Source organism: Mandrillus leucophaeus, unplaced genomic scaffold (assembly GCF_000951045.1).
Source record: "Mandrillus leucophaeus isolate KB7577 unplaced genomic scaffold, Mleu.le_1.0 Scaffold975, whole genome shotgun sequence".
Lineage (NCBI taxonomy): Eukaryota > Metazoa > Chordata > Mammalia > Primates > Cercopithecidae > Mandrillus > Mandrillus leucophaeus.
This window is the reverse complement of record NW_012110641.1, coordinates 62,613-73,780: the sequence shown is the minus strand read 5'-3', so window position 1 is coordinate 73,780 and position 11,168 is coordinate 62,613. Positions and strand designations below refer to the sequence as shown.

The window sequence follows — 11,168 nt, the reverse complement described above, 5'->3', positions numbered from 1 at the left end:
GAGGCCAATGCAGGAGGCTTGCTTGAGCTCAGGAGTTCGAAACCAGCCCAATCAACATAGCAAGACCTCGGCTCTACTGGGAAAAAAAAAAAAAAACACAACGCCAGGTGTGGTGGCAAGCACCTGTAGTCCCAACTACTTGGGAGGCTGAGACAGAAGGATTGCTTGAGCCTGGGAGGTTGAGGCTTCAGTGAGCTGTGATCGTGCCATTACACTCCAGCCTTGGTAGCAAAGTGAGACCCTGCCTCAAAAAACAAAGAAAGATGTTTTTTGTGACCAGGACACTGTAGACCAGATCCTAGAAGATTGTAGAAATTCACTAAAGTAATGCTTCCTTGTCCTCTTGTGGATGATCAGTGGGCTTTCCCCTGGCAATGACCCTATATCAATAAGAAATACTTTTTCTTTTCTTCTTTTTAATTTTTTTGAGAGTCTCGCTGCAGCTTCAACCTCCTGTGCTCAAGTGATCCTTTTGCCTCAGCCTCCCAAGTCCAAGTAGCTAGGACTACAAGCATGTGCTACTATGCCTAGCTAGCTTTTTTACTTTTTAATCTTTTTTTGCAGAGGTAGGGTCTCACCATGTTGCCCAGATTGGTCTTGAACTCCTGGTCTCAAGCAATCCTTTTGCCTTGACCTACCAAAGTATTAGTATTACAGGCATGAGCCACCAAGCAAGCCCAGACTTTTCTACCTCAAATTAAATCAGTGGGGAGGGAGGTGTTCATAATTTACCTCTGTTTATTATTTCATTTATTTTAATAATGAATGAAATAAATGCTACAGTGATAATTCCATGGACATACACCAGCTACTGGCGGGGAAGATCGTTCAGACCAGAAGTGGTAAGAAATCCTTGAATTTTTAAATAAGTCATAGGTAGTTCACAAAGAGGACAAAAGATACCATTTACTAAACATTCACCACCTGTTCTGACATAATATTATCATCATTATAGTCTCCCACTTCCAGATACACTCATCTGCCTATGTTACACTTGTGGTAAAAGCCAGCATGGGTGAACTTTACTATTCAACGGAGCTGAACACTGTGCTGTAGAGATCATATAAATAAACTGAATGGCTTATTTCACATCCATAATCAGGAACTTAAAAAGTGCTCTCAGTAGCCCATGTTACTCTGGTCCTCACACTAGTTTTACTTTCACTCTCTGTGATAACTTTCCAATACACCAAGACTTCTCAGTTTGCCCCCAAATTCACTGAGAACATACTGGCAAACTGCTGATTCAACCATTTACACATCCACCCACCAGACATAAGAGGGCTCATTTAACTGAGGCTTATTATCATCTTGTAAATGTGCTCAATTTAAGACTTCTTGGAAAGGTCTCAGGTCCAAGCTTCGTCCTGAAAAGATAATTCTGATTGCAGAAACTCCCTCCGTCCAGCAGGAAGCGCCAGCACACTCTGCCGGGGTCAGGTCGCCACGGAGGCCTCACGTGATCCGGCCGTCTCTGCGCAGGAGTGTGGTCTTGCGGAGATTTGCCCTACGTACTTAGCGTCATGACGTAGTACGTAGGGGCTGGCTAGCCGCCATCTTGCTTCTTTTTCTCTCTCGCTCGCTCGCTCCCTCTCGGGAAGCTGCGAAAGTGCTTTGGCGGTTTGTCCATCCGCAGCTTCGGCTTTTCCAGTCCGGTGGCCCTTCCGGCCACCCTTTTAACCCCAGCTTTCCCTCCCCCTTCTTTCGATCAGAGATCGGCGGAGACCCTAGAAGTGCGCAAACTTGACACTCACCCTGACCGGTAAGGAAAGCGAGGGTGTGGGGGCCGCGATCAAAGAGGGCCCCGTCGGGAACGGCCGGCGTGCGGCCTGGGGCGTGGGAGCGCACCCAGACCTTGGCGCCCGCAGGCTAGGGGGCAGCGTGGAGAGGGCCTCGGGTCCGGGCATCTCCCTTCTCTTTGGTTACCATCATCTCTGTGTCTGGGGAAGTCGGCCTCCAGCTTGGGGAGCGGGAAACCGGAGTCAGACCCGCCCCATGTGGTCTGCAGCGGGAGTTCTGGACCGGTCTGTCTTGCTACCACCCAGACCCCAGTCCTGGCCCTGCGAGGGGATTACGCATGTTGCCGGGTAAGCGAAGGGGTTTTCCGTCTTCCTGGACTGGCGGACGTGCAAGTCTTTTTTTTTTTTTTTTTTTTTAAGTGTGGGGTATGTGTTCCCCCAAACAACTGAAGGACTCAGCCGGGGCCTTCACTCTCTATCTCTTCCTGTGTAGTGAGGGTGGGACTTGCAATGAACAATGTATAGGAGGGTCTGGATTAAAGACCTGATGAGATGAGAGGCTCTTCGGGGAATCAAGACCAACCCTACTTCCGCTAGGGAAGTGCTGCCCAACTCCAGAGGAGGATTTGGGTAGTCTTTTCACACTCTAGGCCGCTCCATCCTCTAACTTGCGTGGTAAATCTCGGTAGCTCCCTGTCTTTGAGATAGCGTTGGTATTGGTGGTGTTAGGGTAAAGGCCCCGTTTTAGGACTGAAGAAAAGGGCATGGGGCCAATGGAGACGTTGATAGAGGCTTCCTTCCTTTGCATGAGATGAATACCTTTAATTTAAAGGGATGTATGTGTGTTTTGACATTATTTGGGATCTTTTGAGGGTCTGACATGCCTGATCTTTGCTGGCTTATAAAGCTACCCGGATTTCCGCATTGGCTGGTCTTCAGCCTGGGTTCATATTCATACCTCGTTAGAGTACTTAGAATTGTACAGTAGGCGGCTCTGCTGTAAGATTTTCATTTGGAATGCACCAGAAGAATCGGAGGATTTTTGATTGTTGAGTACTTAATAGCTTACTCCTGCAAATAAAAATAATACGGTGATATTAAGCACCTACCAAGCCTAACCCCAGCATTTTTCAAAACTAGGTTTCACCTCCCATGTTGGTAATTAAGATGCTGCTTTGACTGGAGCCATTTTTAGGTGTGTGTCACAGATGCACTGCAGCATCTTTTCTGGCTCACCCCAAATGCATTGATCCCCTAAAAAATTAGGAATAGATTGAATTTGAATTTTGTCTTTAGCATGTAGTCAAATAGTATTTCTCTCCTTTTCTGTAAATGGATTTTCAGAATATAGCCTTTTTAAGTGATTTTGTTTGCTCTGCTTAGCTTATGTGTGGCTGTTCTCCATTAGGTGACCCTTTGCTATACACTGAGCACAGTAATAAGCCCTTTTCATACATTTTTTTTTTAAATCCCCACAACAGACCTTTGAGGGAAATGGTAATTCTGATCATCCCCATTTTACAGATGAGGAAATGAAATCTGAGAGAGTAGTCTGACCAAGGTCACTTAGCGGTTATTGGTAGTATTGTGTAGGTTCAATTCCATACTGTCTGAACCCAACGGGGATGCTCTATACCTTCAACCTGCCTTGTAAATTATAAACTGTAGTAACTAAATAAGATAAAGCATTATTAACTGGTAGTTTTTCTTTAGCTTGACTAGTTTATGAACATGGTTGCATGCTAAGGTTAAAGTGTTGCAAGTTGTAAAAATGGATTATATCCACTTTGGAGGTGGGGTAGAGGCTAATTTTTTTGCGTCCTTTTCTATTTGAGTGCTTAGAGATAACTTAAAACTAACTCTACCATGTCATAGATACAATTTCTAAATTTGAGCATCTGACATATTATTGGTAGAATACTCCCTCATCTGTAAAATGGTGATGATAATAGGACTTTCCTCAAAGGCTTATTATAGGAGTAAAAAAAGATAATGGATAATATATGTAAAGGACTTCTTACTATGCTTAGTACATCGTAAAAGGTCAACTAATAACGAGGGGAGAATGGTAGGATATTGGTAGAAGAAAATACTCTCTTCCAAGCAAGAAATAATCTGTATATTCTCAGGGTGATGTGTATATTTCTTTAGGTATATAAGAAAATTTCACCTCCCCTTATCCCTAATATATCTATTTATATGCAGGATTTTGCTTCTTAGCCATTTCTTTATGCTCTACAGTAAATATCCTTGGGATGAATATCTTGTTCATAGCTGAAAATGCAGAAGTTCTGGCTCATTCCAGTCCCCTGTCTTCTTCTTACCCCCACTCCACACTCTTTACTGATAAAATGTCTTTGAAGATTATATTATATCCCTGTCTCCCTCCAAGTGTCACCCCTAAACACTGCTTCAGTTTGTTAAATCAGGTAACTTGTGTTTTGGATGCTATTTATGTCATATTTATAAATGACAAGGATTGATGATTGGTGAAATGTTACATAAGTTAGTACAGAATTGTATTCTTACAGTGAAGGAGATAAAAAAGTTCTGAGTTATGACATACTTTTACTTCGGTAAAGCGTGATTTTGTCACCTTATGAATAGGACAACACAATGAAAGCTTATCTCAGTCTATGTTAATTGTTGCTTACAAGTCTGAGAGTTACTATGTTAGTTTTTTGAGTCACAACATTTTAAATTCCTGGCTAATCTCATTGATGCATCAGCCAGAACACCTTTGTGGATAAATGCGTTCTATAGAGAGAGGGTAACTTTAGTAAATTTTCTATTTAAGAGACAGACCTAACTCTGTTGCCCTGGCTGAACTCTAACTCCTGGGCTCAAGAGATTCTCCTGCCTCAGGCTCTCAAGTAGCTGGGACTAGAAGTGCCTACCATTGCTCCCAGCATTGCCAGTTACACTTCTAGTCCTTATTTTCCTCCAAGTTATCAGAAAGCATGTTTTGGGGCCTGTGACTACATGCCAGCAAATCCAGTCAAACAAGGGCTGTTACTTAGTTTCAACAGGAAATTTTTGTCTGATTGGCAGACATGATTGGCTGATACCTAAGAGTCTGAACAAAAGATTGCAATGAAATTATTACGTGAAATATAGTCAGTGTGATATACTCACCCCTGTGTGGTGCTGCTATGTCCTCAACATTAAGGGAAGATGGGATATCATTTGTGGAGCACGTCTGGTATTAAAAAAACTACTGGATATTATGTATGTAGCATACTACATAGCAATACATAGTACCTAGTAATTTTTCTATTTTCTGTGTTCTGATATTAGTTTGTTTTCCTCTACTAGACTGTTTCCATGTCCTCATCACCTTGTATGGTGGTTGGCGTATACCTAGAGTTTATATGTTACTGAATGAATGAGGGTCAGAAACACAAAAGAATAGACCCACAAGATTAACTGATAAATATCTTATTGGAGCGAAAGGAAATGCTGTCAGATTTTTTCCTTTACCTCTAGGTAAAGAGGTACCTGTGAATAGTATCACAGGTAACCTTCAAAGAGTTTGTGTTAAATAGCATGCATTGTGAGATTTATTTACATCTGATTTTTAAAATTTTTAGCTTATTCAACAAAGATTAAATATTCTTTTAATTTTGTAAGACCCAGTGAATCAGAGCAATATGGCATTTGGTCCACTCCCAAGGTGTTCACAGCCTTGAGGATTAATGTTAAAAGTTATCTTGTAATCTTTGGATTCATTCTAGAAGATTAAAAAGGTGTATTAAGAAGGTAAGGGAAATTTGGTGCAGAAAATTACTGATAGTACAGATTGAGTGCCTAGTTGATTATAAGTGAAACAGTGATGGCTAAGAAAAATCAAGAATAATTGTGATTATTATTTCTTGAGCACTTATTATGCCATATACTAAACTATTTTGTGAATGATCTGTTTAAATCCATACTGCAGAAAGCCGAAAAGGAAGAGATTTAAGTAATTTGCTCAAAGTTACTTAGCTTCTAAGTGGTAGAAATGGCATTTGAATTATTGATCCAGAGCCTGAGTGCCTAACTTAACTACATGGGTTTCCTAGTGGCTGGTATTTTCCAAACTTAAATCATTCACAGTTTCTGCTTTGTCTCAAACCACCTGCCTGTTACTTAATATTTTTCTTCAACTCAATTCGCTGTCTTTTAATTGAATGAATTTAAAAGAATTTTTTTTTTCTTTTTTAGATGGAGTCTCACTCTGTTGCCTAGGCTGGAGTGCAGTGACGCTGTCTTGGCTCACCGCAACCTCTCCCTTCCGGTTTCAAGTGATTCTCCTACCTCAGCTTCCTGAATAGCTGGGATTACAGGCGCCCGCCACCACGGCTGGCTAATTTTTGTATTTTTAGTGGAGATGGGGTTTCACCATGTTGTCGGGCTCATCTCAAACTCCTGACCTCGTGATCCGCCCACCTCGGCCTCCCAAAGTGCTGGGATTACAGGCATGAGCCCCCGCATCTGGCCGTTTAAAAGAAAATTTTTATGATTATTTGGCGTCAGCATCCCCCCAATGTATTTTAAAATAAACATGATTTTACATAATTTTCTATGGATCACTTAAAATCATCCAATATACTACCAGTCTTTGTATTCTACCCTTTGGGACATTACTGCTATAAGAAATGAATACTGGATAGGATCAGGCCACAGTTACAGTTAATGAAAGTCAAAAGCCTAGAATGGAATAGATTGATAAAATAGGAAATGGCAGCATTACAGGAATAGAGATATGAATTAGAGTCTTAACTACATACTTGAGACAACCACTTTCATGATAAACTGCAAAGCAGTAGGTTTATTTAGATAGAGAAATGTAACAGGATGTCTAGGACAGTCTGTGGCAAGGGAAAAACAAGACAAAATAAGGAAGCCACTATAGAAATCGGGGCAGAAGAGAATAATCTAAAAGCAGGATTATTAGAGCTAAATGTAGCAGAGTTCAGAAAAATATGTGACACGTAGTCTTTGGATTTGGCTGTGAGATCCTTGGTGACCTTAAAATAATCTAGGTCAAGTTACAAAGGTGAAAGGTTAAAGGGGTAGGAGGAAAAATCTCTTGATTTTTAGATATATTGAATACTCAAAGTGGACTCTGGACTAATTGTTTTAAACAATTGTTTTAAACCTAGGTTTAGTGCTTTTTGTCACTTTGTGCCAGCTGTTAATTTTGGGGCAAGTTAACCTGGCTTAAGTTTTAAGTATGTTGATTTATGATATAAGGATAATATCCATTTCCCGTATCTCAGAAGACTGTACTATATTTCTATATATCTTCTGAATTTAATATTCTTTAATATTACACAATATCAAGACATGAGTCTTGACCATATTTAAAGCAGAAAAGAGAACCATGAAAAGGGAAAATTAAAGATAAAGGGAGGATTGGTTCCCTATGAGGTTGGAAGATCCCTTCTGAATAAATCTTGAGTCTGAAGGATAAGAGATGGATGCATGTATGTGGTTGGAGAATGGGTATCCAAGTTAATAATTCATTCTTTTCTTCCCTGTTTGCCAGTGAACAATCTGAAGGTACAGGGCTGCTATATATGGTTGTGCAGCTTGTGTACTGCCCAAAGACGCTGGACTGAAGGAAGCAACAAGTCAGCCTGTGTTCTGCTTACAGAGTCCTGTGCCCTAGCTTAGGCCTCCCAGAGGAAACTGCGCCTCCACTTCTCCTCTCTCCGAGGCGTCGGCTCCTTGCCAAAAGTTTCTGTATTTCCCCAGAAGGATGTATTTTTCCTAGTTACATAAAGGCCCTATGGAGACCAATGGATACTCTGAAAGACTCCTTAAGGAGACATATTAAGGATACATTTAGAACAACATCAAAAACAATTGGGAAATTGGAGAAATGGTCACTAAGGAGCAAAAAACTTTGAACTTTTTGCTAAGATGGGTTAGGTGGTTGGGCAAGCACAGAATTCTAATTTACCCAGTGTGCTTTAAAAATGTGTATTGTAGTTTATTAAATATTTTTATTAACCAGGAAACTATATTAAATATCATAGTTTATCAAGTTTCAAAGAGGAGCGATAAGAGTAAAACAATACTTAACACAATTTAATCTTACCCAAAAACTTTGTAATTTGGGGGTTTAAATTAAAATTTAGATTTTTGGTCATGTGGCAAGTAGTTTGATATATAAGTAACTTTTTAATGTTAGGTTTTACAATTAAAGCTATATAAATTTTATGGCTCTTAATTGAAGAAGCACAATAGGGAAGGTACACAGTTACTTCTGAAGGTTAGGAAAATGGAACAGAGGAATTTTATTTTGAAACCAGAAAGAAGACATTGAAAACAAAGGAGGCTTTAGACAGGTGAATTTTAAGTTTATATTTAGAAATTTGATTTGTGGTGTACAGTTCTATAAGTTTTAGTACATACGGATTTTTGTAGTCCCCACCACACCTAGGATACAGAATGTGGAAAGATAAAACATCTCCCAACTGTAGAACTAGAGTCTTCTGGCATTTGGGAGACAGGGAAATTCTCTTGAAGCAATAGCTATTAAGGGGGGATGGAAAAAGCCAAGAATGGCCTACGCATGCTGATTGATTTGTTTTCTGATCAGAAAGAAAAAATATTTTGATTATATTGTTATATTTATGACAAACTTGAACATAGAAAGAATGAAAGTAGGAGAAAGGAAAAGGAGTTGGATGTGGTGGCATGTGCCTGTAGGCTCAGCTACTTAGAAGGCTGAGGTGGAAGGATCTCTTGAGCCCGGGAGTTTTGGAGGGTAGCACACTATGTGCTACATATGGATTGAGTGTCTGCACTAAATTCAGCATCAATAGGGTGTCCTGGGAGTAGGAGACTAACAGGTTGCCTGAGGAGGGGTGAACTGGTCCAGGTTGGCAACAGAGCAGGTTAAAACTCCCATGCTGAGCAATAGTGGGATAGCCACTGCACTCCAGCCTGGACAACATTTAAGGTGACCCTGTTTCTTATTAAAAGCAAGGCGGTAGGGACATTTTTATTTATTTATTTATTTATTTTAAGACAGAGCCTCTCTCTGTCGCCCAGGCTGGAGTGCAGTGGCACAATCTCGGCTCACTGCAAGCTCTGCCTCCCGGGTTTTAGCAATTCTTCTGCCTCAGCCTCCTGAGTAGCTGGGATTACAGGTGTGTACGAGCATGCCTGGCTACTTTTTGTATTTTTAGTAGAGATGGGGTTTCACCATGTTGGCCAGGCTGGTCCCGAACTCCTGACCTCAAATGATCCACCTGCTTCGCTATCCCAAAGTGCTGGGATTACAGGCATGAGCCCCCATGCCTGGCCGGGGAATTTAAAAAAATAAAATAAAATAAAATAATAAGGGAAGGAAGGAGAGAAAGAAGGAAGGAAATAGGTTTACATGTTTTAAGATTGGATATTTCCGTGGTAGAAGAAGAGAGCCAATGATATGGAGGGATGTTAACCAATTCTCTACAGTTAATAAATTTAAAATTAATATTCTGACTTTTAAAGGCAACCCTTTGGTCATCCGAAAGATTAACTGTAATTCATGATGCTAGATGAGCCTCTTGGAGCAAATACTTCTCTTTCAATCCCATAACATTCAACATACTTTGGCCTTGCAAAAAATAAAGTTCAGTTAACTGGGTGGGGTGGCATGTGCCTGTAGTCCTAGCTCCTCAGGAGGGTGAGGTAGGAGGATCACTTGAGCTCAAGTTTAGGGTTGCAGTGATGGCACTGCTGCACTCCAGCATGGGTGATAGAGTAAAACTCTTGAAAAGAAAAATAATACATAAAGGTTGACTAAGAAACTATCTGTGCTTTGGGCCTGAAGCGATGGCTCACCCTGTAATCCCAGCACTTTGGGAGGCCAAGGTGTGTGGATTACTTGAGGTCAGGAATTTCGGACCAGCCTGGCCAACGTGGTGAAACCCCATCTCTACTAAAAATACAAAAATTAGCCAGTTATGGTGGCAGGCGTCTGTAACTCCAGCTACTCAGGAGGCTGAGGCGGGAGAATTGCTTGAACCTGGGAGGCAGAGATCCTGCCACTGCACTCTAGCCTGGGCAACAGAGCAAGACTCTGTCTCAAAAAAAAAGAGAAGAAATTATCTGTGCTTGGGTTTTTCTTTTTAATATATTAGTTTTGCAAATATTGATTACCACTAAATAAGCTTTTGTTATGGGCTTTACAGTATTCTAAGAGCTTTATACACACTTTGTTAATTAAATCTTGTAATAGTGTTGGAGTAGATATTATAGCCCACCCAGGTAAGGAAGTAAAAATTTGTTGAGATTAATTTGCCGGTGGTCACCTAGCTACTAAATATTAGAGCTAGAATTTAAACAAAAACAGTTTTAAGAGAAATAGTTGTGTAATTTTAACAATTTTAAAATACCTAAGTTGTTAAAAAGAATGCCCTGGCAATCACCTCATTAAGTAATTGGTAGACAGACAGCTGTAATTTTTAAGGACAGCAGTTTTTAGTACAGAAAATTTGATAGCTACATTTCTGTTCTGATTGTTAAGGCTTTATCCTGCTCCGGAAACTTAATTCACATGTTTCAGGTTCCAGGAACAGTCTGAGCCCTTCCACTATCCTAATTAGAACTCCAACAGATTTATTTATATTACACTTTGTTTTTTTAAAAATGACCATTTTGGATGTTTTTGCTGAACTGCTATTTGTAGTAAAAGAATTCAACATATGGTGGTATTCTTAGCTTTACTATTATAGTGGCGAATGTACTCTTAAAATATTTGACCTTAGAATTGCTAGTTCATTTTAACTACTAGTAATGGAAGAGACGTTATAAGTGGCCAATTCAACTTCTTACTCAAAGCAAGAATTATCTTTATAATATTTCTGACAGGTAGTTCTGGTGAGGGCTCTTCCTAGGTTGCACACAGCCACCTTCTGACTGTATTCTCTAATGGAGAAGAGAGCAAGCTCTGGTATCTCTTTTTATTAGAGACACCTCATGGCCCACACAACCTCATCTAAATCTAATTACCTCCCCAAGGCCCCATCTCCAAATATCAGCCCAGGGGATTTAGGGCTTCAACATATAAATGTCAGGGGGCACCCATCAGTCCATCAGCACCCCTGCCCCGTTTACGATTTATAGAGCATTGGTTCTTATGCCTTTTGGTTTTTTTTTGTTTTGTTTTGTTTTGCAGGGTCCCTCCCTGCGTCCCAGGTGCAAGGGATTCTCCTGCCTCAGCCTCCCTAGTAGCTGAGACTACAGGTGCATGCCACCACTCCCAGCTAATTTTTGTATTTTTAATAGAGATGGAATTTTGCCATGTTGGCCAGGCTGGTCCTGAAGTCCTGACCTCAAGTGATCCACCTGCCTTGGCCTCCCAGAGTGCTAGGATTACAGACGTGAGCCACCACAGCTGGCCTGATTGTTTTGTTTTTTACAAGTTACAAAAATAATACAAAGAATTCC

General features: G+C 40.6%; 1 protein-coding gene across 2 annotated transcripts in view; it reads left to right on the top strand.

Moving 5' to 3' along the window:
* Window positions 1-1,530: 1,530 nt before the first annotated feature.
* Window positions 1,531-11,168, top strand: part of LOC105532626 (protein PRRC2C) — a 70,227-nt gene continuing 60,589 nt past the window's right edge. Inside the window, exon 1 of one of the 2 annotated variants that reach the window (XM_011970807.1) lies at window positions 1,531-1,762. The gene's annotated coding sequence lies outside the window, so the exon portion shown is untranslated. The remainder of the gene's footprint in view (window positions 1,763-11,168) is intronic. The other variant, XM_011970806.1, reaches the window with a different exon arrangement.